At 48.6% G+C, this 24,567-nt stretch overlaps 1 protein-coding gene across 1 annotated transcript in view; it reads left to right on the top strand.

Annotated features, from left to right (window-relative positions):
• Window positions 1–24,567, top strand: part of ERGIC1 (endoplasmic reticulum-golgi intermediate compartment 1) — a 105,463-nt gene that overhangs the window by 25,689 nt on the left and 55,207 nt on the right. The window lies entirely within an intron of this gene.

Genomic DNA, 24,567 nt, shown 5'->3' with positions numbered 1-24,567 from the left:
TGGGATTTGGGAGCCAGGCTCCCCTCACTCCAAAGTCATTTCTTTGGGGTTCTTGACTATTTGTCGGCCGGGTTGTCTCTGTGGCTTTTTTTCCTGCGGTGTTTCTTGCCTTTCAGCGGTGCTGTGCCTACAGGCCTTGTCTTAATCCCCCGGCTCGGCCAGAGGTGCTTGTTGAAAGTATTTGTCCTGGGTAATTACAAGCTTTTAATCTTAACTTTTGACACGTTTACCCATCCCATTCTCCTACGTGTTTGTCCATTACTTATTCATTCTTTCAACAAACAGCATTTATTCAGGACCAGGCCCCTGCGTGCCAGGGAGGGGAGGGACGGGTGAAGCAGACTTGCCCCCGTCCTCAGGGAGCTCATGGCTACGTGAGGCAGCGGGCTTGGTACTCCAATGCGGGAGGTGGGCCGACCTGCCTGGGCCTTGATGCTGATGATGGAATAGCTAACCCTGAGGCAGCGTTCTCAGGGCACCTGCGCCACCGCCTTGCATCTATCAACTGATTTAATCCTCGTGACCACCTCTGTGAGGTGGGTATAGGCTCTGTTATTATGAATAACATAATACATATCGGGAGCTAACTTGCCCAGGGTCACCTGGCTAGTGGCAGAGGCGGGATTTGAACCCAGGCTCCCTGGCTCCTCAGTCTGGGCCCTTCACTGCGCCAAGCTGCGTGACCGTGAACTTGCTAGATAAAGCAGTGGGAACAGAGCGTGCACATCACAGAACTGCGAGAGAAACAGACTGCTCTGAGGCTCGCGTGGCAGAATCGAGGACAGCCTGAGTGGGAGCTGGTGCCGAGTGTGGGTCCCCCGGTCAGGGCAGGGGGATGGACCGGGGCTCAGGTCCTCCCCAAGCAGGAGACCCAGAGTGATCTCGTGTGAGGAAGGAGCCAGGGCGTTGGCCGCGCCCGTGTGTCTCAGTGAGCACAAAAACATATTCCAGAGCCAGACCCTGAGTTCCACAGTGTTTGAAGCCCTGCCTGAGGGCCGGGGCCAGTGCTGTGTGGAGGAGGAAGGGCCTGGCTGGGGCAGACGGAGGCCAGGCCAGCCGCGGCCGGAGCCTGGCTCTGTCGCTGACCGCCGGGGTCACTCTGGGTGAAACGCAGTCCGCCCTCCTGGGCACTCAGCACACTGCCGCAAATCCACTGCGGAGAATAATCTGGAGTCCTTTCCCTGGCCTGTAGGGCCCTGCGTGATGCGTCCTCCCCCAGTGTCGCTGACCTCATCCTGGGCCTTCTCCGCTCCCTGTGCTCTAGCCATGTGGGCATGGCTGCTCCTTGACCAAGTTGACCATGCTCCCATGTTGCCCCCACTTCTTGGATGCCCTTCCCGGGCTCTTGGCATGGTCAGCTCCTTCCCTCCCCTCAGGTCTCTGCTCAGAGGTCCTGCCCTGATCACTCAGCCTGAAGCGCCCCCGTCCCACGCCCTCAAGTCACCCTGTGAGCTCCGTTGTAGCTCTTAGCACACTTCAGGACAGTCCCAACTCCCTTTTTAGCTCTGTCCCCTCCACGAGAACACAAGTTCTTCAGTTCGTAGGCCTTGCCTGTCTTGTTCACTCTCGTTTCCCCAACACTATCAGTGGTGCCTGGTGCTTGTGGACACTAAACGTTTGCTAGCTAAACGAATGAGCCTCAGTTTCCTCATCTGTAAAATGGGAAGCCGCTCGCTGATCTACTGAAGTTGGTGTAAAGATTAGAGGGTGTTTAGGTTAAGGTGCCTCGTACAGGCCTGGCACATAGCAGCCACTTAGGATTGGTCAATGAAGCACGTGCTGAGGCCCAGGTGTGAATTTCCAGCCTAGTAGAGACTCCGTGGACGTTGCATAGCTGGGTTTTTTGACATTGCCAGAGCAGCCTGGTGCTCACCAGCTCTGAAAATCAGGGTGATGAGTGGGGCAGGATGAGGAGAAGGAAAGAAAGAAAAAAAGAGAAAAAATGAGAAGAAAAAAGGCCTGGGATGCAGTGGATTATTTTTTTCAGTGGAAACGTAGAAAGAGATGGCTTTTTGCAAGATCAGGTTTGCCCACTGGCAAGTTTGTAAATTCCTGCCAAGATCTTTTTTTTTTTTTTTTTTTTTAAAGACCATTAAAAAGGAGATAGGGCACAGGTAATTCCAGTTAATAAATGTGGAAAGAATGATAGAATTTGGAAGTCACCATTAAAACTCCACAGTAATAATTATTTCAGTTAAAATCCACTAATTTTGGATGCCAAAATTAGTGGGCAAAAGTTGAAGCAGAAACAAGATATTTGTATAGTCTCAGAGTGTCTCCCCCGAAATATTTAATCATTACAAAGTGGGAAAATAGTAAGTGTCAGGAGAATCCTGGCAGATCGAATCTTAGCCAAGTGATCAAGGCTAACAGCACAGGTGATAAGACATATGGCATCATGTCCCCGATGTGGGGCTCTAAGGAGGGCACAGCACTGTGGGATTCTTCCCAGAGATGCACAACCTGACTGAAATCACCGGAAGACATCAGACAAGCCTGGTTTGAGAGGTATTCTACGAAGTAACTGACAAACACTCTTCAAAAATGTCACAGTCACGACAGACAAGGAAAGATGCGGGACTGTCACAGATTAGAGACTAAGGAGGACCCCGGATTGGATCCTAGACCAGAAAAAGGACCTTACTGGAAAAACTGGTGAGATCCTAATCAGGTTTGTCTTTTCCTTAATGATATTGTACCGAGGTTATCCTAGTTTCGAGAATTTTTCTGTGGTTTTCTCTGGTTCTGTAAGATGTGGACATGAGGGGACACTGGCTGAAGGGTGTGCTATCTGTGCAACTGTTCTGTAAGACTCAGATTATCATGAAATAAAAGGTTTAGAAGGATGGCACTAGATAAAGGGGGAAGATAAAGAAGTACGGCAGGAAAAATCTAGTGGAGACTTCATTATGGCATTCAAACTGCGCAAGTGAGTATGTGTTTGCAGAAAGGCCCGGTGATGGTGACGGGAGTTCTAAGGCACGGAGGTAGGCACCTTTCAATTGAAAAATCCCGTTTCCTTGAAGGATTTTCCGCAGCTGGTTGGCTGTCTGACCTTGACTTTGCCCTTCCTTAAGGGGCTCTGGTTCTTCTCTCCTGAGTTCTGTCACCGCTTAATCAGCAGAGGGTATGTCCTTTAGTGACGCCCATTGATGTCAGGCTGTACGAAGGCACGGTAGGATTCAGCAGCCACAGATTCGGGAAGTCCTTAGCAGCGTCTGCCAAATTTATACCATTCCCAGGCCACTTTCACACTTTTGCCGTATCTACCTCTACCCATACTATTATAAACTTTCTGTTTTATTTATATGGACCCACTTTAAAGATTCGAATAGGTGAGTTAAAAAGAAAAGGTAAAACCAATGTCATTTGCCGTGAACCCAAAGTATCCATAAAATTCAAAGCAATGACTTTCAAAGAAAATTCGAGCTTAGGTAAGAACCTGCTGGTAGAAGGTTCTGAGCCTGAAACCTGCTCTTCGGTTTATTAAAAGGTGAGATTATTAGGTGTTAAAAGACCCTCTGGAACCAAAATGAGACTTTCTTCTAGACTCATTCAAGAGAATTGATGGAGAAGTAGAGTGGGAGGAACTCCCTCACTGGGTGATTCACGTTAATTGCTGCCCTTCCCTGGTTCCACCTAAAACCATCTCATGCGGGCTCCTCCAGAGCCATCTAGCCCTCCCTGAGGGGCAGGAGACCAAGGGCCCTGGGGCCCACCTGGCCATACCGTCAGTCTGGGCAGCCTTGAGCCCTCCGTCTGCCTGGCCCACCCCTTTCTTCTAGCCCCAGGGATTCAGATCTGACTTTGTGAGCCCAGATCTGAAGCCACTTCCTCTGGCCAGCTGTCCCTGCTCTGCCCTCAACTTCAGAACATGTTGGCTTTAAAAAAAAAAAAGAAAGAAAGCCAACATCTGACTTTCTAGGAGATACAAGAATTATTCTCATACTATATTATTGTTCCTACTTAATTCCAAGAACCAGGCTTTATCATGTTGAGGTGGTATCTGCTGTGTCACAGAGCTGCGTGGGGTTCAATAGAACAGGGCTCTTAATCATTTTGACATCTACCCTTTGTAAGAAATACATTTTATATTGCAACCCAGCGGACAACATGTAAACACTCAACATAGCATTCCTTCCTTTATACAGGCAATGCAAACAGCTATTTTTTATTCTATTGTAGCATTTTTTAAAATGCTGGTTACAGCTCACTAAGTTGATTTCTCAACCCCCTAGTCATAACTTGCAGTTGGTAAAACACTGCTCTAGAGGATGACAGCATGAACCATAGTAAGAGGTCCCACTCTTTTGAGTACCTAGTATGTGCCCGGCACAGTGCTGAACACCATCTTGGTTAATCCTGACTATGTTTGCTCATCAGACTACTGAGTCTCAGAGAGGGACATCATTTAGCCCAGGTCACAGAGCGTGTAAGGGCAGAACCAGGATTGCCACCTGGTTGCTCATGTCCTTTGGGCTTGGGAACACCTCCCCTGTGTATCTGCCTTTGTACCTTGATCAAGATTGTCCCCAGAGGAGGTAGGGATAAATGCATAAATGACAGAATCAAACATCAAGTTAGTATAGAAAGATACTCTAAAACCATCTCTTTAATTTTACTCTAAGCCAGCGCAAGGGGTTCCCAAACCTGGCCAATGATTTGATGTTCTTTCTTCTTAAATTTTAAATTAATTTTAAAATTGAGGTATAGCTCGCCATAAAGTGGACAGCTCAGTGGCTTTTTACATACATACACCCATGCCACCACCCCCAGGTTAAGACCGAGGAACATTCCCAGCCCCTGGGAAGACTCCCTTGTGCCCCATCCTGGTCAGTACCCCAACCAAGAGGGAACCCTTCTCCTGGCTTTCCTCACCGTTGATTAGTTTTGTCCATCCTTCAAGGTCACATAAACAGCATCCTCCTGTATGTGTGTGTCGGCCTTCTTTCATGCAGTGTAACATCTATGGGATTCACCCGTGTCGCGTGTGGCAGTCATTCATGCCTTCTTGTTTTGTAGCATCTGACTTCTTTTCGGTACTTCTAAGCTTTTTAAAAAATGTTCCCACACTATTTTAGGCATATCAAATAGCACAGAGACTAATCCACACCTTCCCCCCATTTTAAGAAACACACCTTAAGCCCCCATATTCCTCTTCCCCTGCTTCCATCTTCGATGCATCCCCACCTCCATCCCAGAATAACTGCTCTCCCCAAAATGGGGTTGATCCTTCATGCACATATCGGTACGTCTTTACTACCCGTGTCTGAAAATTCTTAGTGGGTCTTTCTGGATGCTGGGTGTGTGTGCGCATGTGCGCACATGCTTTTTTTTTTTTTGCGTTGCTGAGCCCAGATAAAAAAATATTTTTAAAATGTTCCAAGTCTTTCTGGAAATCAGAATCTCAGCTCCGTGCTCTTGAGGTCAAGAGAGTTGGAGCGGAGTCCAGAAGGAAAGGCCAGTCGGGGAGAGGCAGGAAGAGAGCAGAGTGGGGACAGAGATCCCAGGGGCAGGCGGAGGAGTGGGCTGGGTACTCCTCACCACGGGAAGCACCTGCAACCCTGGGTCTCCGGATCCCCTACCTTCCGTCTCATCCTGGACCCATGGGGACCTCAGCGTGCCCTTCTTTCTGACTTGATTTCCTGGATCCACTGGCGCCATCTCTGCCGCAGCAGCCCTTGGAGGGATTTGAGGGGGCAGAATGAGGTTCTCCTCTGGGAAGAAGAAAATGCTTGTGGTCCTTTCTACCTCACACCCTGCAGCCTCGTAGTAGTGGGGAAAGCGGTGAGCACTGACTCGTGGGGCCGGGCACTGCGCTAAATAACTACTTTCCCCGTACTAACACATGGACCCCCTCAGAGCTACCCAAGGAGGCAGCACTGTTTGACAGACTGGGAAACTGAGGCACAGGGAGATGGAGTAAATTCCCAAGGCCACAGCTAGCGAGCGATGAACGTGGCCTCACACCCAGAAAGGCCGGCTCCAGACCCTCTGTGACCATACACCCTCCAGCCTCAAGTCTAATAGAGCAGGGAGGCCCATGGCCTTCCCTTTCTGGCACTCATCCCCTTCTGTAACTGCACATTGGTAACAGAGCTTGTTAGGCTCTGGCTCCAGGCAGGCAGGGGCTGCCTTTGTTTGGTTCGCATTGTATCTCAAGGGCCTAGCTCAGCATCTGGAACAGAGCAGATGCTAGTGATATTTGCGGAATCGATGCTGAGTGAAGGAATGAATGGGCAGAAGCAGAGCTGGGAAACCATTCATGAGGTGTTTTCTGCAAACGCCAGGCTTGCCTCCGGGCTGTGGGGAATCCGAAAGCCAAGGGTCTGAGTCCCAGCTCCAGTGCTCCCTGGGAGTGCCACCCTTATCTTCCCCATCTGGAACGTGGGGATTGTGATCGTTCCTCCCTCCCAGGGTTGCTGACACTGCACGTTCAGGTGTGCCAGGTGTGCCGCATCACAGACCGTTCTGGGTATGGGGGTGGGGCGATGGGCTTCCAGGTGGGTGGGCCCTCTGTAGACAAGAGGCCAAGGTCATTACATGGGAGAGCACAGGAGTCCTGGTTCAGGCCCAGCAGAGGCATGGAACTCGCTGGTGGGCACAAGTGAGCTCTTTGATGGATGCTGCCCCATAACTTTCCGCTGTGTCCTTAGTTCTGCCCCTCGGAAGCCGCAGGAACAATGCTGACTGGCCTTGGCCGCTGCCTCTGAATTTCAGCTCTCTGCTGTCATTTGACACCAGGAAGACTGCCAGCCAGCTAGGCTGCAGAGGTGTTACTGCCCCCATTCCTTGCTGACTTCCACTGGGTCCTGGCTGGGCAGGACAGCACTTGCCTCTCTCCATACTCACTCTGCTTTGAAGACGTTCCTCCTGGCCCTGGTACTAACCAGCAGGCTTTCATCTCCGTTCTCTAATACACCCGCTCCACTGTTTACCTTCTCTGCCTCATGCACTCAATGGGGCTGTTCACAGGAAATGCCAAGGACCTCTCCCAAATAGCTTTGAACTAACCTTTTGTGATCGCTTTTTGGGTGCTAAGGGCTCTTTCTGCATTCCAGTTAGTGATCGCATTTGTTTCTCAAAATCCCAGTAGAAGGGGGATGTAATCCATAGAGGTTCAGAGAGGTCTAGCTGGTTGCCTAAGCAGGGTCAGCATTAGAACGCCAACCTGTGTGAGCCCAAAGCCCGGGTTGTCTCCACTTTCCCCCTCGTACTGCTCTGCAGAGAGAAGGCAAGAGTAAGCCCACGAATGGCAGTGACAGCCACACCATCGTGATGATAATTGGCAGTGATGATAATTGCAGCTGACATCTGTCGTGTGCTTGCTCCCTGCTGTGACCCGTCGTCCGTGCCTTCCATGCTCTTCCACATATAACCCACACTCCAGTGAAGTCGTCAGTACTTTTATTCCCATTTTACAGGTGAAAAACACTGGAGGTTCAGAGAAAATTTCTTCCAAAGGCACACAGCTAATCCATGAGGCAGTAGAGCCCCTGGCTTTGCAGATCCACGCCTCAGGGCTTGAAAAACCGGGTACACTGTTGTTCATCCAGACACTGGAATATTATTCAGTACTAGAAAGAAATGAGCTACCAAGCCATGAAAGGACATAGATGGGGGATACTTAAATGCGTATTACTGAGAGGAAGAAGCCAAGCTGAAAAGGCTACATACTATATAATTCCAACTCTATGACATTCTGGAAAAGGCATAACTATAGAGACAATAAAAAGAACAGTGGTTGCCTGGGGTGGTAGGAGGTGGGGGAGGGATGAATAGGCAGAGCAAGAGGATTTTTAGGGCAGTGAAACTACTCTGTATGATACTGTGATGGTGAATGCATGTCATTTTCCATTTGTTAAAACCCATAGAGTGTACAACACCAAGAGTGAACCCTGTTGTAAACTATGGACTTTGGGTGATAATGACGTTTCAGTGCAGGTCCATCCGTTGTAACAGATGCCCCACTCTGGTGCTGGGTGTTAATAGTGGGGGAGGCTACGTGTGTGTCTTGGGGGGGCAGGGGATGTAAGGGAAAATCTCTGTACCTTCTGCTCCATTTTGCTGCGAACCTAAAACCGCTATAAACGATGGTCTAGTTTTTAGAAAACAAAGAGGTACACGATGTACTTGCTGATGTTTGAGCCACTGCCAGCCTGACCCCCTGGCCTGTGTTCTTCACCAGCCCTGGCAATGATGCGAATGGGGGGGAGGCACGGCTCCGCAGAGTGGGAGGGCTTCCCTGGCTGGGTTACCTGTGGGACAGCAGGCACGCCAGGGGGCTCTGCCAGGGGAGGACTGATCCTCCCACTTGGGGAGGAGGAAGGAGTGGGTGAGGGAGGTGATGACCATATTCTTTGGTCTTCATTGCCTGGGACAGCGTGTGCTCAGGGAGGCTGGCCTCGCCTCTGCCAGGGCATTGCAAAACTCAAGCTCAGTTGAATCGATGTCCTTTGGAAAAGTACGTTTTGCTCAAGAGCCAAGTAAAACTGAAAATTTTGCAGCCAGCACGCTGAAGTCGAGAGCCCTGACTCACACTGAGTGCGAGGGAGGAGGCCCAACTCAAGGCAGGCCTCCGCTCTCAGGTGCACCCAGGCTCCCTCTGGTGCCAGGCCCCTCAGCCAGCTCAAGGCCCTCAGTTGGGACAGTGTGCGTGCCATGGGCAGTATCCTCAGATGGCTTTGTCAGGACTCAGACCCCCTTGCTGTTTAGCAAAGGTTCTGTCCCTACAGAGCTGTGGATAAAAGTAATCACTGTTAAAGTCAAATTTCCTTATTGACGTGCATTATTGGTTCAGAGATGACTTCTTTCTAAGATAAGTCTTTGGTTGATTTAGGGGCGCCTGGGTGTCATGGGAAGAGCCCCAGGTGCAACTCACAGGTAGTTCTCACTTATGACATGAGGCAATTCAGTGTTGCTTCCTGAGCCTCAGTTTTTCTGCCTTTAACATGGGTCTGGACTAAATCAGCCTTGCTGACTACCCAGGAAGAACGTCACTGGTGCCCCCAGTCCCATGTCCTTGGCAGACATTGCTAATCCATCCCAGCACGCACACACTGAGCCCAGTCCCAGCCTTAGCAGCTGGGCAGCCACTAGAATTGATCCCTGAGACAAACCTTCTTGACCACACAGGAACTCCATGACCTCAAAGTTCCCTTCTGGTTTTACAGTGCTTAGGTCTCCTTGCCCTCTCCTATTTTTTCAGTCCTGCCATCTATTCTGATGCAAAAATACTTCAAGATTTGAGGCCAAGTTCACAAACTGATAGTCTTCGGGCCAAATATGAGCCACAGAAGTGTTTTCTTTGATTCGCATATTGTTTTATTTAAAAAACAAAAACAAAAAAACCCTGGTTGCCATCATTTTTAAATTGGTAATTTCCCATAAGCCCCAGGTTTCTGGTTTTCCCTGATCTGGCCGCCCCGGGGCTCCTTGTTCCAGCCATGGGCCAAGCTGGGGGGCTTTCTACCCTCTTTAGATAAGCTGTGGACCCTCCGATTGCTGCAGGCCCCACCGGCCCACTTCTCTCATCTCAGTACCTGCCTAGCCTCAGCAGGTATTTTCTACTGGGGAGCGTGTACTTCCTTCAGAGACACACAGTGCCTGGTTGCCTCTCATTTGGTGATGTGAGCAGCTAGGGGAGCAGTGTCTGGGCCCATTGATGCATTTGGGATGCTTGCTGTTTCCTGGAATCATTTTCAAAGGGAGGGATGTTTTCTGTCTGTGAATCATCACCCCCTGGTGAAGTGGTTTTAAGTTTTTATCTTCCCATGTGGGCTCTCCTGAAAACGAGGGCTCCGATAAGCTATGTGCTCGTGAGGAAAGCACAGGTTGAGGCAGATGGAGGAAATGGGGAGGTAGGGAGGAGGCCCCCTTCCCTCCCGCTCTCAGTCACCCACTTCCTGCCTCACATAGGTCTCATCTGTGACGTCTCATTGCTGGAGCTCCCTGAGGGGACTCACCTGCACGTCTCAGGTGAGCTCTTGGCCCGGAAAGACCACCAGTCTTCTGTGACTCCGCGGATCTCTTGTTGCTTAAAAATGATGCTCCCCACTTAAGTGCCGGGTGATGGGGACCCCACACTGTATAATACCAGTGCCTGCCCTTGGAGAGTTCACAACTTTGAGGGGAAGACACCAGTAGTAGTTTTCTTTTTTTAATGACTATAATGCTATGATACAAAGGACAGATAGAAGGAAAACAAATGGTAAAGTAACACAGGTTTTGTTTTGTTTTGTTTTTGTATTCACTAGTTTGTTGTATTTTTCAGACTCCACATTTAAGTGATAACATACAGTATTTGCCTTTCTCTGTCTGACTTATATCACTTAGCGTAACACCTTCCAAGTCCGTCCATGTTGTTGTGAATGGCAGAATTTCATTCTTTATGGCTGAGTAGTAGTCCATTGTGTATATGTATGCGTGCATATATATATATGTGTGTGTATATATATACCACATCGTCTTTATCCATTCATCTGTTGATGGTAGACACCAATAGTATTAGTGAGACATAGTGGGATGTGCTGTTCATTCATGATTGTACATATATAATGTGCAACACATATATAATGACAGTACACCATGTGTCAAATGATGACAGAGGGAAGCTCAGGGGCCATGGCAGCCCAGAACAGGGTGCCTCAGCCAGCCTCATGCTGATTGGAGGTGGCGTCGCAGAGGAAGGGGTGTGTGAGCTAAGTTTTAAAGAACTACCTGGGGCCTCTGACCTCACCTCCCAGTGCAGCTGTATCAGCCTCCTTGCTGTTGGAGGAACCTGCCAAATATGCTCCTTGCCTCAGGGCCTTTGCACTTACCATCCCTTCAACCTGGAGCTCTCTTCCCTGGACATCCAGGTGGCTGCTGTCTCACTTAAATGAGATATGTGTTTTGCATGTCATCTGGTCAGATGAACCTTCTCTGACACCCCTCACACCCCACCTAAAGCAGTACCCACATTATATTCTATTCTCTTAGCCTGGTTTATTTTTCTTCATAGCACTGACATATATTAGTTCATTTATTGTCTGTCTCCCCCACTGTGGTGTAAGTTAGGTGAAGGCAGAGAGCTTTGTGTCTGACCACCTAGAACAGTGCGTGGTCCATAGTGAGCACTCAGTAATGACAGAGAGAATGAATGAGCTGGCAGAGAAGGAGAGAGAGGGGTGCTGCAGACAGAGGGCACAGTGCATGCCAAGGCACAGAGCTGGCACAGAACGGGCCTTTCTGCAACAAAATGTTGGGGTCATGGGGTGAAGAGGCAGATAATAGAGAGACAGGGGCTGGGGAGCCCATGACAGGTCTCCTAAGACCCTAGCTGTCTTTATTTTTCCATTTATAACCTGTTTATTATAGAACAACTGAAAAGTACCAAGACGTGCCCAAAGGCAAACGGTCACCAACTAAACTCTCCCCCAGGCCAACAAGGAGAACCCTTTGATTCCTTTCCTTGTGCCTTTTTGCATGGGACTGTCTGAACATCTCACCTTTTAACTTGTGAACCACCTTGTTTCCTAAGGCACACAGCTGCTCCCTAGGGTGGCACAGTAATTTCATGTCCAGACGGACGAGGACGCAGACCTCAGCTTTGCCACTTGCTGATTGAGTGACCTTGGGCTTCCGGAGCCATGAAACTTGGCCGGAGTTGTCGCTCCACGTGGGACGTCCTTCCACCCCTTTTCCCCAGCCTCATTTCTGCTTGTCTTCCTGCACTCAGGGTCTCAGCCTGAGACTCACCCCCTCTACACAGTCTTTTGTGAGCCCCAGTTCCTTTTCCTTTAAAAATAGGGGTGAACCTCATTTTGGTATCTCGAACCGATTTGAGAATTTGATGACATGACGTGAGTCAAGAGGCTGGCTCCTGGGAGGTGCTCAGTAAATTCTGTCCTTGCCCTCCTCGTAACACCAGGGCCACCTCCAGCTTTTTCTCTATTATACTTTCCTTGCCTGCAAATCTCTTAAAATCTTAATCCTGTCCTAGGCTTCTAACCCCAGGCCTAGCCAAAACTCAGCCTTCACTTTTCGAGGTAGCTGAGATGTAGTCCAAAAGGTGGTCTCATGGCAGAGTAAAACTGAATCCTGTGGGCAGGTGGAGGTCAAAGGACATTTGGGGTCCCTTGAAGGGAGCCCCTTCCACAGGTATCTCGGCACAGCTGTATTTTCCCCCAGTTCTCTCCTCCTAAACTTAAAACACCGGCACCAATCGTTTCTTCCTTTTAAATGTCTGCTGAAGGCCGTGCCCTGGCGGGGAGCCAGGGGCGTGAGAATCTAATCCCCGGAATAGCTCCGCCGCTCAACATTTAAATGCCGTCTGTATTTTTATCCAATGATGGGTCACTTCTGAAAAACCCTGCTCAGGTCCTGCCCCTCTAAGAATACATTTCCATTTATAGCATCTGAGCTCGGGATGTTGTTGTGTCCTGGTGTGGGGCCAGCGGCTGCGTCCTGTTTCCAGTGATTTGGAAACACGTTGGGGGCCCTGGCTGTGCCCCCCCACCACCATCCCTCCCTCCCTGTGGCCTTGACGAGTGGGAAGCCTGACTCCCAGCCAAGCCCTGGCAGCCTGACGGCCTCGGGCTCCAACACCAGGCCTTTCCTGTTTCTGGGGGAGCATGAGCTCATTGGGGTGGGGCAGTAGGGGTGAGGGGACCCCCATTCAGCTGTGCTCTGCTGGGGCCTCAGTGGCACTGCACCACAGTTCCATAGCTCCATGGGACCCTTCCTCCTTCCCTCGCTCACCAAGCACCCCCAGCCTGCTGTCGGTGCCAGGCTCTGCATGGGCAAGGGAGGTCAGCACGGACAGCCAAGGGCCCCAGGGGCTGGTATGGAGCTTTGCAGAGGCCGCAGAGAGTCAGTGCGCAGCCTCTGGGTGAGGCTGACCTGGGTTCCAATCCTGACTCTGCCTCTTGCTGGCTGTGTGAGCTTAGGCAAGTGGCTAAGCCTCTCTGAGTCTTGGTTTCTACATTTGTTGATGGTACCTCGTGGGTGAGGGGGAAGGGATTCAGTGGGAGAAAGTAGGTCAAGGGACTTGAGTAGTGCTTGGCCCATAGGGTAGGAGCCCGGGAAATACCAGTCGCCTTGCCTGTCCCTCTGTTGACCTGTAGTAACTCAGGTGGGTACAAGCAGAAAGTCTTAGGAAATAAATTTGAAGTTGGAAATAAACACTTGACTTATACCGTAGCAGTCTTTGCATGCCTTGACATCTCCTGAACTGCACTTTTTTGGCAATGCGAAACCCCCATGCTGGTTTAGTTCATTCTGCAGCGGAGCCCTGGAATCTGCACACTTAACCAGCTTCCTGGTGGATTCTGAGGCAGTGGTCCATGGGCCAGACTTCGAGAAACACTGCCTCCTTCGTCCATTCCAAAGTATTTCTGTAGACCTACTGTGTGCCAGGCACTTCTCTAGGCTCTGGGCATACAGTGGAACTCAACGGCAGGCAGGCCCCTGCTCTCCTGTAACTTATATTCTAGTGATGGAGTGGAACAGTGCACAAACACACGTAACACAAGGTAGTGATCGCAAGTGCTGTGAAGGAAAAGGCAGCAGAGTAAGGAGATGGAGAGTGGTGTGTTTTAGCTGGTAGCCAAGACAGGTCTTTGAGGAGGTGACATTTGAACGTAGACCTAAAAGAAGTGAAAGAGCAAGACAGGAAGAGATCTGAGGGGAAATCATTCCAGATACAGAGAATGCAAGGGCAAAGGGCCTGAGATGAGAGCATGCTTGCTTGACTGTTCAAGGAACAGATTGCATAAGAATTTAGAGCTAATGCAACTAAATGTAAATAGTAAGACTAAAAAAAAAAAAAAAAAATAGTAAGACTAGTGCCCCCTCCCTGCTGTGTGTGGGCTTCGTTCTCCCCCATGAGCCTGGGTCCAGGCAACAGGCAAGGGCGTTGTCCAGTCCAGTGAGGCCTCCATCTTTTTACCGATAGCCCATCTAAAACACTTTCTGAGAATCGCCTGGATGGGTAGTTATCTTCCTGATCAGCTAGTTTACTTTCTTGCTCATCATGGTGGCCAAGAACAGCCCATCTCATCACTTCTCAGACATTTGGGAACCCCAGGAGGACACAGGCGGTGACTTGGAAAGAGTCAGAGATCCTTATCTCTAACACAAGCTGTTGCTGCCCTTGCCGTGTTTCACTGTAACTGTCTACAGATGTGCACATTTGGATTCCGTGATCCCTGTGGTTTCTCCTGCCTCATTGTTCTGGGAACAGGTTTTGTGTGAGGTGCTGTTGAGTTTTGTTCTGCACCTGTCAAGTGTGAAGGGCAGGCATGATGCCTTTAGGAATGAGGATGCTCCTGGGGCATTACTGTGTGAGCGCCACGAGGACAGGGACTAATTCTGTCTTGTTGACCTTCTCCTGTCTCTCTGGAACTCGGCGCAGTAAATTAAGGCATAGATAAGTTGGGGGTGGGAGTTAAAAGAGAACACAGACCCTTGGGGGTATACCAAGATATCAGGGGCAGGAGGAGGAAGAGGAACAGACACAGAAGATGCTGAAGGGTGAGGATGCCGTGGTACTTCAGGCAGCCAAGAGAAGAGAGAGATCTGAGAAGGAAGGGACAGTCAGCAGGATGGGTGCAGAGGCAGTACTGAGGAGAGCCAATGGCATCAGACCCTTAGGGACTCTTGGGTGATCTTAGCTAGAGCACGAAGAAAGAGTGGGTGAGCGGGGCCTGGCATCCAGCTGCTGTGGGTTAAGGATCAGATGGAAGGTGAAATGTGAGGCTATTCTAGGCCCGTCATTAAGAAGTGTGCTGTGTACCTCCTGCTGCATCACACTGAGAGGGGTACGGAATAGCTTGCTGTCTTCCCTTTGAGATGCTAAGACCAGTCACTGGGTTCAGGTGGCAGCAGCCTGATGCATCTGTTATGAAACTTCCCATCCTTGCTGGTAAATGCCTAAATCCAGTATTTCATCAGAGAAGGCACAATGATGATTTTCCTAATTCTATTTGTCCTTCCACATTATTCTTTGAAATTATTCTGTAAAATAGGACTTTGTCCTCATCAACTATTTGGTTACCTAGATATACATTGTGTATATCAAAAAAAATCAGAATAAATGCTTTCTCTTTATTTACCAATTCTCAGAATAATGGCTTAGTATCTTCAAAGGTATCCAATGAGGCTTTTTGGGGGGTTTTGTTTTATGAAGTATCATTATGAACTCATAGGTTGCTTAATGTATTTGATGTGTTTCATTCGTGGCTATCATGAAAAAGTTTTTTTCCAACAGTTTTATTGAGGTATAATTGACATACAATAAACTTCACATACTTAAAAGTGTACAGTTTGAGAAATTTGACATATGTATACACCCATGAAACCACCATCACAAGATAATGAACATATTTATCACCCCCCTGAGTTTCCTCAAGTCTCTCCCCTCTTCCCTCCCTGGGCAACCAATGATCTGCTGTCACTCTAGATTAGTTTATACTTTCTAGAATTGTATATAGTTGGAATCATACTGTATTGGCTTTCATTCAGTGTAATTATTTTGAGAATCATCCATGTTGCTCCTGTCAATACTTCATTCTTTTTCAGTGCTGAGTAATATTCTGTTTTGTGGATATGCCATCTGTCCATTTGCCCATTGATGGATATTTGGGTTGTTTCTAGTTTGTGACTATTACAAATTAAGCTTCCATGAATATTCATATACATGTCTCTGTAGGGGAAAATACTTCCATTTCTCTTGGGTAAATGCCTAGGCATAGAATGGCTGGATCACATGGTAAGCGTGTATTGAACATTTTCAGAAACCGCTAAACTCTACTCCATAGTGGTTATACTACTTTACATTCCGCCAGCAACGCCTGAGCGTTCCAGTTGCTCCACATCCTCACCAACACCTGGTGTGACCAGTCTTTATAATTTCAGCCATTCTAATAGTACCTCTGTGGTTTTAATTTGCATTTCCCCAATGACTCTGATATTAGCCTCATTTCATGTGGTTATTCACCATCAGGGAATCTTTGGGGAAATGCCTGTTCAAATCTTATTCCTGAGTTGTGAGTTCTTTATACTGAATAGAAATCCTTTAACAGACATGTGATTCCCATCTATTTTTCCTAGTATGTGGCTTGTCTTTTCATTCTTTTAACAATGCCTTTTGAAGAACGGAAGCTTTTCATCTTGATGAGGCCTTATTTATGATTTTTTCTTTTATGGATCACGCTTTTGGTGTCTTATCTAAAGTCTTTGCCTAACCTAAGAGCACTAAGATTTTCTCCTATGTTTTCTTCTGTAAGGTTTATAGGAAGTCTTGAAGTCAGATCCAACTTCGTTCTTTTTCAACGTTGTTTTGGTTCTTCTAAGTCCTGTGCATTTCCGTATGAATCTTAGAGTCAGCTTGCCAAATCCTACAAAAAACGCCTGCTGGAGTTTTGGTTGGAATTGAGTTGAATCTACAGATCAATGCCATCTTAACCATATCGAGTCTTCTGACCCATTAACGCAGTGTATTTCTCTGTTTACTTAGGTCTTCTTTAATTTCCCTCAGCAATGTTTTATTGTGTTCTGTGTATGGGTCTTGCACTTCTTTTGTCAAATGTATCCCTAAATATTTAATATTTTTATGCATCTCCTAAGAAGAATAGAAGTAACCATTTGTGTTAGCTTTTGGTTACACCTTCTATTGTTTCTTTTTAAAGATATAAACAAGGTTGGAAATTTATTTTTATCGCTACCTCCAGCTGCTCTGCACCCCAAACACACACACACAAAATTTAACAGAACACAGTGTTCCACAGTTTGCTTTTTTCTCTTACTCTATAGAGATCTTCCTCATTCCTCTTTATAGCTGCATCCTCCTCCACCTTATGGATGGTCTGTAGTTTATTAACTGGTCCCCCTGGATGGACATTTGGATGGCCTCCAGTTGTTTGCTGTTACAGCTGGTGCAGCGGTGAGTAATAGCCCTGTGCCTACGTCATTTTATATTTTCACCTGGAATTTACTGAATACCGTTAATGGGCCCAGCCCCGCACGACCCACAGTGGATTCAAGAACAAACCTGACGGTCCCAGCCCAGCAAGAGCGGAAGACCCTGCAGCCGTCTCGGAGCTGTGCCGGGAATGTATACGTCCACAGCGCCCAGGAAGGTGGGGAAGGCTGCCTTGAGAGGGGCCTTCTGGAAGCTCAGCAGTCAAATGTACTCCTCTTTCCCTTTGGCCAGGGCTTTGTGGTCAGAGAGGGTATTCTGAGACAGGAGAGGTCACAGGTGGAGGCGATGGAAGCTGGGAGGTCACCCTGTAGACGAGTGACCTTCACAAGGGCACCAAGATTCAGGGAGAGAGCCACAGGGGATGGGCTGGAGAGCGAACTGTGTGCGTGTTAGTACTGTGTACACAGAGCATCATCACCCAGCCCTCCTGCAGATACAGGCCTCTATGCCTCCTGCTCCCAAGCCTGTCTCCCTGTCCCAGACAGGCATGGGTACAGTGGACAGAGCAGAGGTCCTGAGGCCAGACTGCAGCAGTTCAAATCCTGGCCCAGAATCTTGGGCAAGTGAGATGGGGAGGATGCTGGTATCCACTGAACAGGGCTGTACAGAGGATGTGAGCTAATGAATGGACAGTCCAAGTCCAAGGCCGGGTGCACCGTGATCCCTCACAATGGGGACAGTAGCAGTGTAGCTGTGATTGCTATTGTTATCATTATTCCCCCCTCTAAGCTCCTCCATCTGGGCTGGAAACAGACAGATGTTTTCCCCATCCTTCTGACAGAGGGAGGAGTGGTGTGTGAGCTCACAGTCGTAGTTTGAATGTCAAGGACAGGATTCGGGGGCGGTGAGAGTGATTCTGGGGCTGATTAGAACTGGTGCTTGCACGGTTCTCTCCCAGCCGCGTTAGGCTCTGGTGCGTCCATTTGTTAACCTCTGTGTGCCCTTCAACACACGTGCATGTGCACACACACCAGTGGTTCTCAGTAAGGTGGAAGAGATGAGTAAGTGAACCAACAAGCACATTTTTCACCCAGCTCCCTGGGCTTGACACCGAGGGCTCTGACAGGCTGGTGGGCAGGGGTGAGCAGGCCAAAGAACCAACTAAAGCCTCACTGACTATTTTTGGGATGAGTGACCCACCACTTCCAATGACTTGCTCCTAAATGGCGTCTAATTTCATTAGGCCGTGGAAACAGTGACATCACGAGCGCCTGCCTGGTGGCCGCCCACACATGGCGAACCACAGGGCGATCTGAGATTTGTCTTCAAGAGCAGGGGAGAAGTGAGGTCCCAAGCAGCAAAAGTTAAAATAGCAAGAGTTGAGGCATTCTGCTATGAAAAGAAATTACAGAAGAAATCCATTAGTCAGAGATTTCCAGCAGCAGTTTCCTTGCTTGGGAGCAAGAGAAGACTTATGCGTGTTTATTTTGGGTGAGGTTATGCAGCCGTCCCTCGCTCTGTAGGCTTAGATGTGGCCTGTACAGTGAATTTCTGTTAAGTAAATCCTATATTCTCATCGACTTCTAGTTCTGATGCTGACATATATTTTATCCTAAGGAATTTGTCTGATCCTAAGTTACAATGAAGTTAGAGGCACGGGTTGAGCACCTTTTTGATTCAGATGGTGACACTTGTACTTACTGCACCTTTATAAGAAGTCACAAATTCAGGGGGACTTTATTTCTTCCCTGGGAGTTCCTTTGCCCAGGTCTCTCCAAGTGTGCCTTCTCAGGCACAGAGCGGAAAAGGACAGGGAAAGACCGCAGGGGCGATCAAGGCCACGGCCATGACTTCACCCAGACGGAGCAGAGGCAACTGGAGGCGTCTCTGTGGAGAGAACATAGGCTCAGTGGGAAAATGAGCTTCCCGCATGGGAAGGTTTTCTCTGCCTACAGCAGGGTTTCTCAACTTTAGTGCCATGGACATTTGGGGCTGGTATCCTTTGTTGTAGGGGGCTGTGCCTTGTAGGATTGGAGGATGCATTAGCTTCCCTGGCTTTCTACCTGCTGGGTACCACCCACTCCCCCGGGTGACAACCAAAAATATCTCCAGACATCGCCACACTCCCCTGGGGGGCCCAGATTGCACCTGGTTGAAAGTCAGTAGCATATGACATTTCAAGAGCATGAGATAACAAGGATTTCACAAGCTTTTTATTGGCTCGTTTTTGTTTTAAATACTCTGAGTTTAATTATACCTTGAATTGGGTGAGTCACTCCTTCTTGGGACTTCTGTTTTCTCTTCTGTAAAATGAATGGGTTGGACACAGTGATCTCAGAACGCCTTCTAGACCCAACAGCAGAGCGTGGTGAAGGCAGGAGGTCCCCTGGGGTCTCCGCATTTGGGTCCTGTTCCAACAGGTGACAAACCTATGGTCCACCTGGCTCTGGGCACTGCTCCCATTCTTCTGGCATCTAGCTCAGTTTTTCTTAGTCCAGCTGATTGTTTTCTTGCTTTCATTTAAGCCTATTTTGCCTTTTTTGTAAGTGAACATGTCTAAATACAGTACAAGGAACCCCTGAGGACCCATCACTCAGCTTCCCCACCATCCATTTCACCTTAATCTTGTTTATGGGGCCAGCCAGTGGACCTTATCTTTGTATAGGTTTATCCATTGACCCATTCGTTCAGATCAGTTCCCCAAGGGCCTGGATTGGGCAAGGCTGGGCAGCAAGGAGGCCCAGGTTCTTCCCGTGAGAAACTCACACTCTAGGGGGAGGACAGGGAAAGAACATTTTTTTGACAAACATAAAGAATCTATCCTTTAGCTTTCTCTATTTAAGGCCAAGCAATTCCAATTCTTTAATCTTTCTTCCTAAGAAGTATTTTCCACCCAAATGGTCCTGGTTTATCCCCACATCGTTGGGAAAAGCAACAAGAATGTAAACTGGGCCTGGATTCAGATCCCTGCTGTGACACTTCATAGGCGTGAGAGCTTAGCCAAGTCAGCAGCCTCTGAGCCTCCTCTGTAAAATGGGATAACAATCCCCAACTCACAAGTTGGCTGAGAGAATTAGATGAGAACATGTCGGTCCAGGGCCTAGCATGAGTCCAGCGCACACTAGATGTACACTAAGCATCCTTTCCCCTCTCCCCCTTTCTCCTTACCCTTTCCTCTACATTCTCCTGACAGTGGGTGGCCACATCTAATCGCATCACCACATCACCGCAGTGAGGGACTGACTAATGGGAGCCAGAGACGACGGCTGACTTCCTGATCTGTCACATGCCTGGGTTCTCACCAGCCTCCCGGTGGCCCGTTTTCTTAGTGACATTCACTGCTGACTCACTTGGCTTGTGGTCAACTCTGAACCCAGGGTCCTTTTCAGCTACCCCTTTACCCTACCACCACTCCCCAGCTTGGATTTGCGGCATGGGAATGGAATCATCATCAGAGAACATTCTGTGTAGGTGGCCCTTCTCAAGGAGCCAACAGCATTGCTAGACCGACAGTTTCATGAGGGCAGGGACCACGTCTACCTTGAGCACTTTCATTTTCCCACCGTCTAGAGCACTGCTGGTAGGTACTTAGTAAATACCTATTGAATGAAATAATGTGTTTTGCGCTGGTCCCTGTTTTCCAAGAGGGCCCCATCTGCTCTGGGGCAGCATCTTCAGAAAAGCAAATAAGCAAAACCTTGAGACTTCAGTTTACCAATAAATGAGCTCTAAACTGATTCCCATAAGTACAGGGCAGCGGAAGGACAATGGTCTATGGACCCAGACTTGGGTATGAATCCCAGCTCTGCTAAATTGACTTGCTGACTTTGAGCAAGTTGCTTATGGCTCAGCCTTAGTTTTCTTCCTGGAAAAATGGGATATCAGTATCTGGCAGAGTTACTGTGAGATGAGACTTAAATACAAATATACGTGGGAACACACCCCACGTGGGATGGCAGTGATTTTGGTTTGCGTCATTCACTCTTTCCGGAGCACCTACCTTCTTTGATTGCCATTGCCTCCTATAGTTTTGTCCAAGTCTCGCCTCCTCTCTTAGACCTTTGTTCGCTCAGCCTTCATCTCCCCTCCCTCTGTTGACAAAGACACGCTCTGCCTGACACCCAGCACACCGGACCAACATTTGTTAAGCCAGCATCTCAAATTCTGATGCCTAAAGGGACCAAACATGCACAAAGAAAGCAAGCTGGGTGGGATTTTTACATGAAATCTCCCGCTTAAGCTTTAAAAGTTTTTTCATTAAATTAAAAAAAGATCTTAACTTTTCATTTTGAAATAATTGAAGACTTGCCAAAAAATTGCGAAAATAATACAAAGACTTCCCATGTGCCCTTTACCCAGGCTTCCTTAAACGTTATATAACATTATATAACATCTTATATAACCAAACCATTTTCAAAACCAGGAAAAGAACATTCTACAGTACTATTAACTACCCTACAGATCTTATTCGAATCCCATCAGTGGTCCCACTGATGTCCTTTCTCTGATCCAGGACAGCCTGTGGGGTTTAGTGGTCACATTTCTTTAGTCTCCTCCAATCTCTGACAGTTCCTTAGTCTTTACTTGGCCTTCGTGTCCTTGATACTTTTGACAAATGCTGGCCAGTCATTTTGTAGCATGACACTCAGTTTGGATTTGTTTGATGTTTTCTCATAATTCATCTGAGGTTGTACGCTTGAGCAAGTTCCCCACAGGAGTGATGGGGTACCCTCCCCAGTACTTCATATCAGGAGGCATATGATGTGTCTCCTTACTGGTGACACTCCCTTTGGTCACTCGATTACGGTGATGTCTGTCAAGTTTCTCCTCTGTAAAGTTACCTTTTTCCCTTTATGATTAATAAAGATTTGCGGGGGGGCTACTTAGAAGGTATGGAAGTATCCCATTCCTCATCAGACTTGATTTACTTATTTGTTTATTTACATCTATGTAGATCTTTGGCTTCCTATTTTATCTAACGGGTCATAATCTATTACTGTGATTGTTGATTTTAATGCTTATATTGCCCCTTCTTTGGCCAGCGGGAGCCCCTTTAAGCTGACTTCTTGTCCTTTTGATATGTCCCATCATTCTTTCTTGCTTTCTGACATAAGAAGATACTCCAAGCTCATCTTGCATTTTCCCTACCCAGCCCTGGAATCAGCCATTTCTCCAAGGAGCTGATTCCTTTGAGTAAAGAATGATATTTAGAAGCCAAGGTTTGAGGTCCAAATGTGCTCGCTGCTGTCTGGCTGTCACTGTTCCTGCACCCTCTCTATAGAACGAGCTAGGAAATAAATGTATACGTGATGTGTCTGCACACCTGGATATTTCTCTATTTGTGTATGCTGAAAACCATGAATTCACAGCAATACCTTCATTTCCACTCTAACACCATGGGGTTTATTCTACTTCTCTATGTATACCTCCCTTCCCTAACAGTGAGGCACCCGGCCCCCATTATCCTCACTGTATTTATATATTTGATCAGCCCCCCTGTATGCAACCATCTCCCATCTCTCCCTCTCTCACCCTTGTCAGGTTCGGACACTCTGCTCTAGGCCACTCCCCGCTCCTTACCCTGGACAGCCTTTGACTTCCCATAAAACTCCCAGTTTTGAAACGGTGGCTCATATATTTATTAAACCATGAGGCCCAGTTTCTGGCTGTGGGCCCAGGGTAGTAACCAGGTATTAACTGGACCAGGAAGCTGGCTTGTAAGCCCCTCTTGCCTCTCCAGCATCCACTCCCTCCATTCCCGTCCTAGCACCACAGGCAGGTAAACTTAGCCTTCCAGCACGTCAGGCTCCATCCTCTTCTTCGTCTCTGCTTTTGCTGTTCTTACTACCTGGACCAGTCTCTGCCTGCACCTACCCTTTCTCCCATCCTCCTGCTCAGACATCAGCTCTTTTTGGAAGCTTCAAGATGACCCCAGGTGCCCTTTCCAGGTTCATCTGGCACCTCCAGCATACCCCATGGTGGGGCAGCACCACGTTCTCCTTTTTGGTCCCCTCTTTGTCTTTGCTGCTAAACTGCAGGTACACAGAGCTGAGGGCTGATTTTACCTCCATGTCTCTAGTACCTGAAAGAGGGCTAGCACGTAGTAGGTGCTCATAAATGTCAGCCGAATAAACATTAATCATAGTAACAGCAGATACTGATGTAGTACTTTTGGGTGCCAGGCATGGTTCTAAGTGCTTTATGTGCACTAAGTCATTTGGTTCTAATCCCTATGCAGTGAGATAGTTACTGTTGTTGCCCCCACTTTGCAGACAGAGGAACTGAGGCACAGAGAGGTTCACGGACACTTCCAAGGTCACACAGTGGTGGGGTCACATTTAAGCCCAGGCAGGCTAACTCCCCAGTACATACTCTCTCCTCTAATATGCCTCCCACAGGTAAAGTGGGCAGCATTTTCAGAATAAGGGAGGTGAGTAGGGATGGAGAGTTGAGTCACATGAGGCCCCCACCCCTCCTGACCACACTCCCAGCCCCAGTGCTTAGTGCCCTTCGGGCCCTAAGCACGGGAGACTGGTGGCTGAGCAGGTGGGAGAGAAAGTGATAGCTTTTAGCTCTGCAGCCTATAGGAATGTTCTCTCCTCTGAGGTCTTGAGGAACCAAGCACCTTTCACGTGTCATTAGAGTGAACGCAACAGGAGTCAAGTATCAGATCTTATGCAAGATTTCCATGTCATTGCATTGGGGTTAGCACGGCACTAACCTTTTTTCCCAATCACCCAAGAGGAACCATCCACCAGCCCATCACCCCTGGAGGGCGGAGCTGCCAGCCTCTTCACCAGAGAGCTGGGAAAGGGCTGTGGACTTAGAGCTGCTTGCTCGTCAAGTGAAGGGGAAGAAGCCAAGTGCCTGGGAACGCTCTGTGTCAGCTCCTCCGCTGACGTTTCTTTCCCCTACTCAGGGGCCTGGCGGGGTCTCGTAGTAGTACAGAAAAGGAAACTGAGGCTCAGAGAGGGGACGTCGTTTGCCTGACATCACACAGCAAGGAAGAAGACCAGCCAAGATTTGAACCCAGGGCAGTCTGATTCTAGGGGCCTTACCCCTTAAAACAACTGGCCAGAATTACACCCACGTCTGCCTGACTCCAAAGCCCTCAGTTCTTCCACCACCACCCCACCAGTCTGCTCTGGTGGGATCCATATGAAAAAAAGACGTCTGCTCTGTGTCTGGGCAGAAACCCACGTGAGCTGGAGCCAGGGCTGTCACGAGCCGATGTCAGCCCCAGGCAGGATTTTCTGTTAACCTACTGCCTTGGAGTTCCGGAAAATCTCCAAGAAGAAGGCTGCAGAAGCTGGGGAAGGGGGGAGTGGAAACAAGAGGAGGTAGAGACAGGAAATGGAAGAGGGGGCGGAGAGGTGACGCCAGGCAAGAATGCAGCGCCGTCAGAGAACTCAGGAAAGACTGCGCTTGCCCATTCCCTTCAGCGTCAGACAAAGCCAACGCCCAGGTTCAGTTCATTCCCCCAGTGCTTACTAGGGGCCTCTTGTGCCCCAGGCCCAAGCAAGGGTCTGGGGACACGGCAGGGCACAACACTTAACAAGGTCCCTGCCCTCATGGAGCTTACATTCTCTTGGGGGCAAGACCAACCAAGAACCAGAATCAGATGAGGGGTCCAGGCCATCTGTCTCAGGGGGTGATAAGTAGTG

This window comes from Delphinus delphis, chromosome 3 (genome assembly GCF_949987515.2).
Source record: "Delphinus delphis chromosome 3, mDelDel1.2, whole genome shotgun sequence".
Taxonomy (NCBI): domain Eukaryota; kingdom Metazoa; phylum Chordata; class Mammalia; order Artiodactyla; family Delphinidae; genus Delphinus; species Delphinus delphis.
The sequence above is the reverse complement of the archived record's forward strand: the minus strand, read 5'-3'. Positions and strand labels throughout refer to the sequence as shown.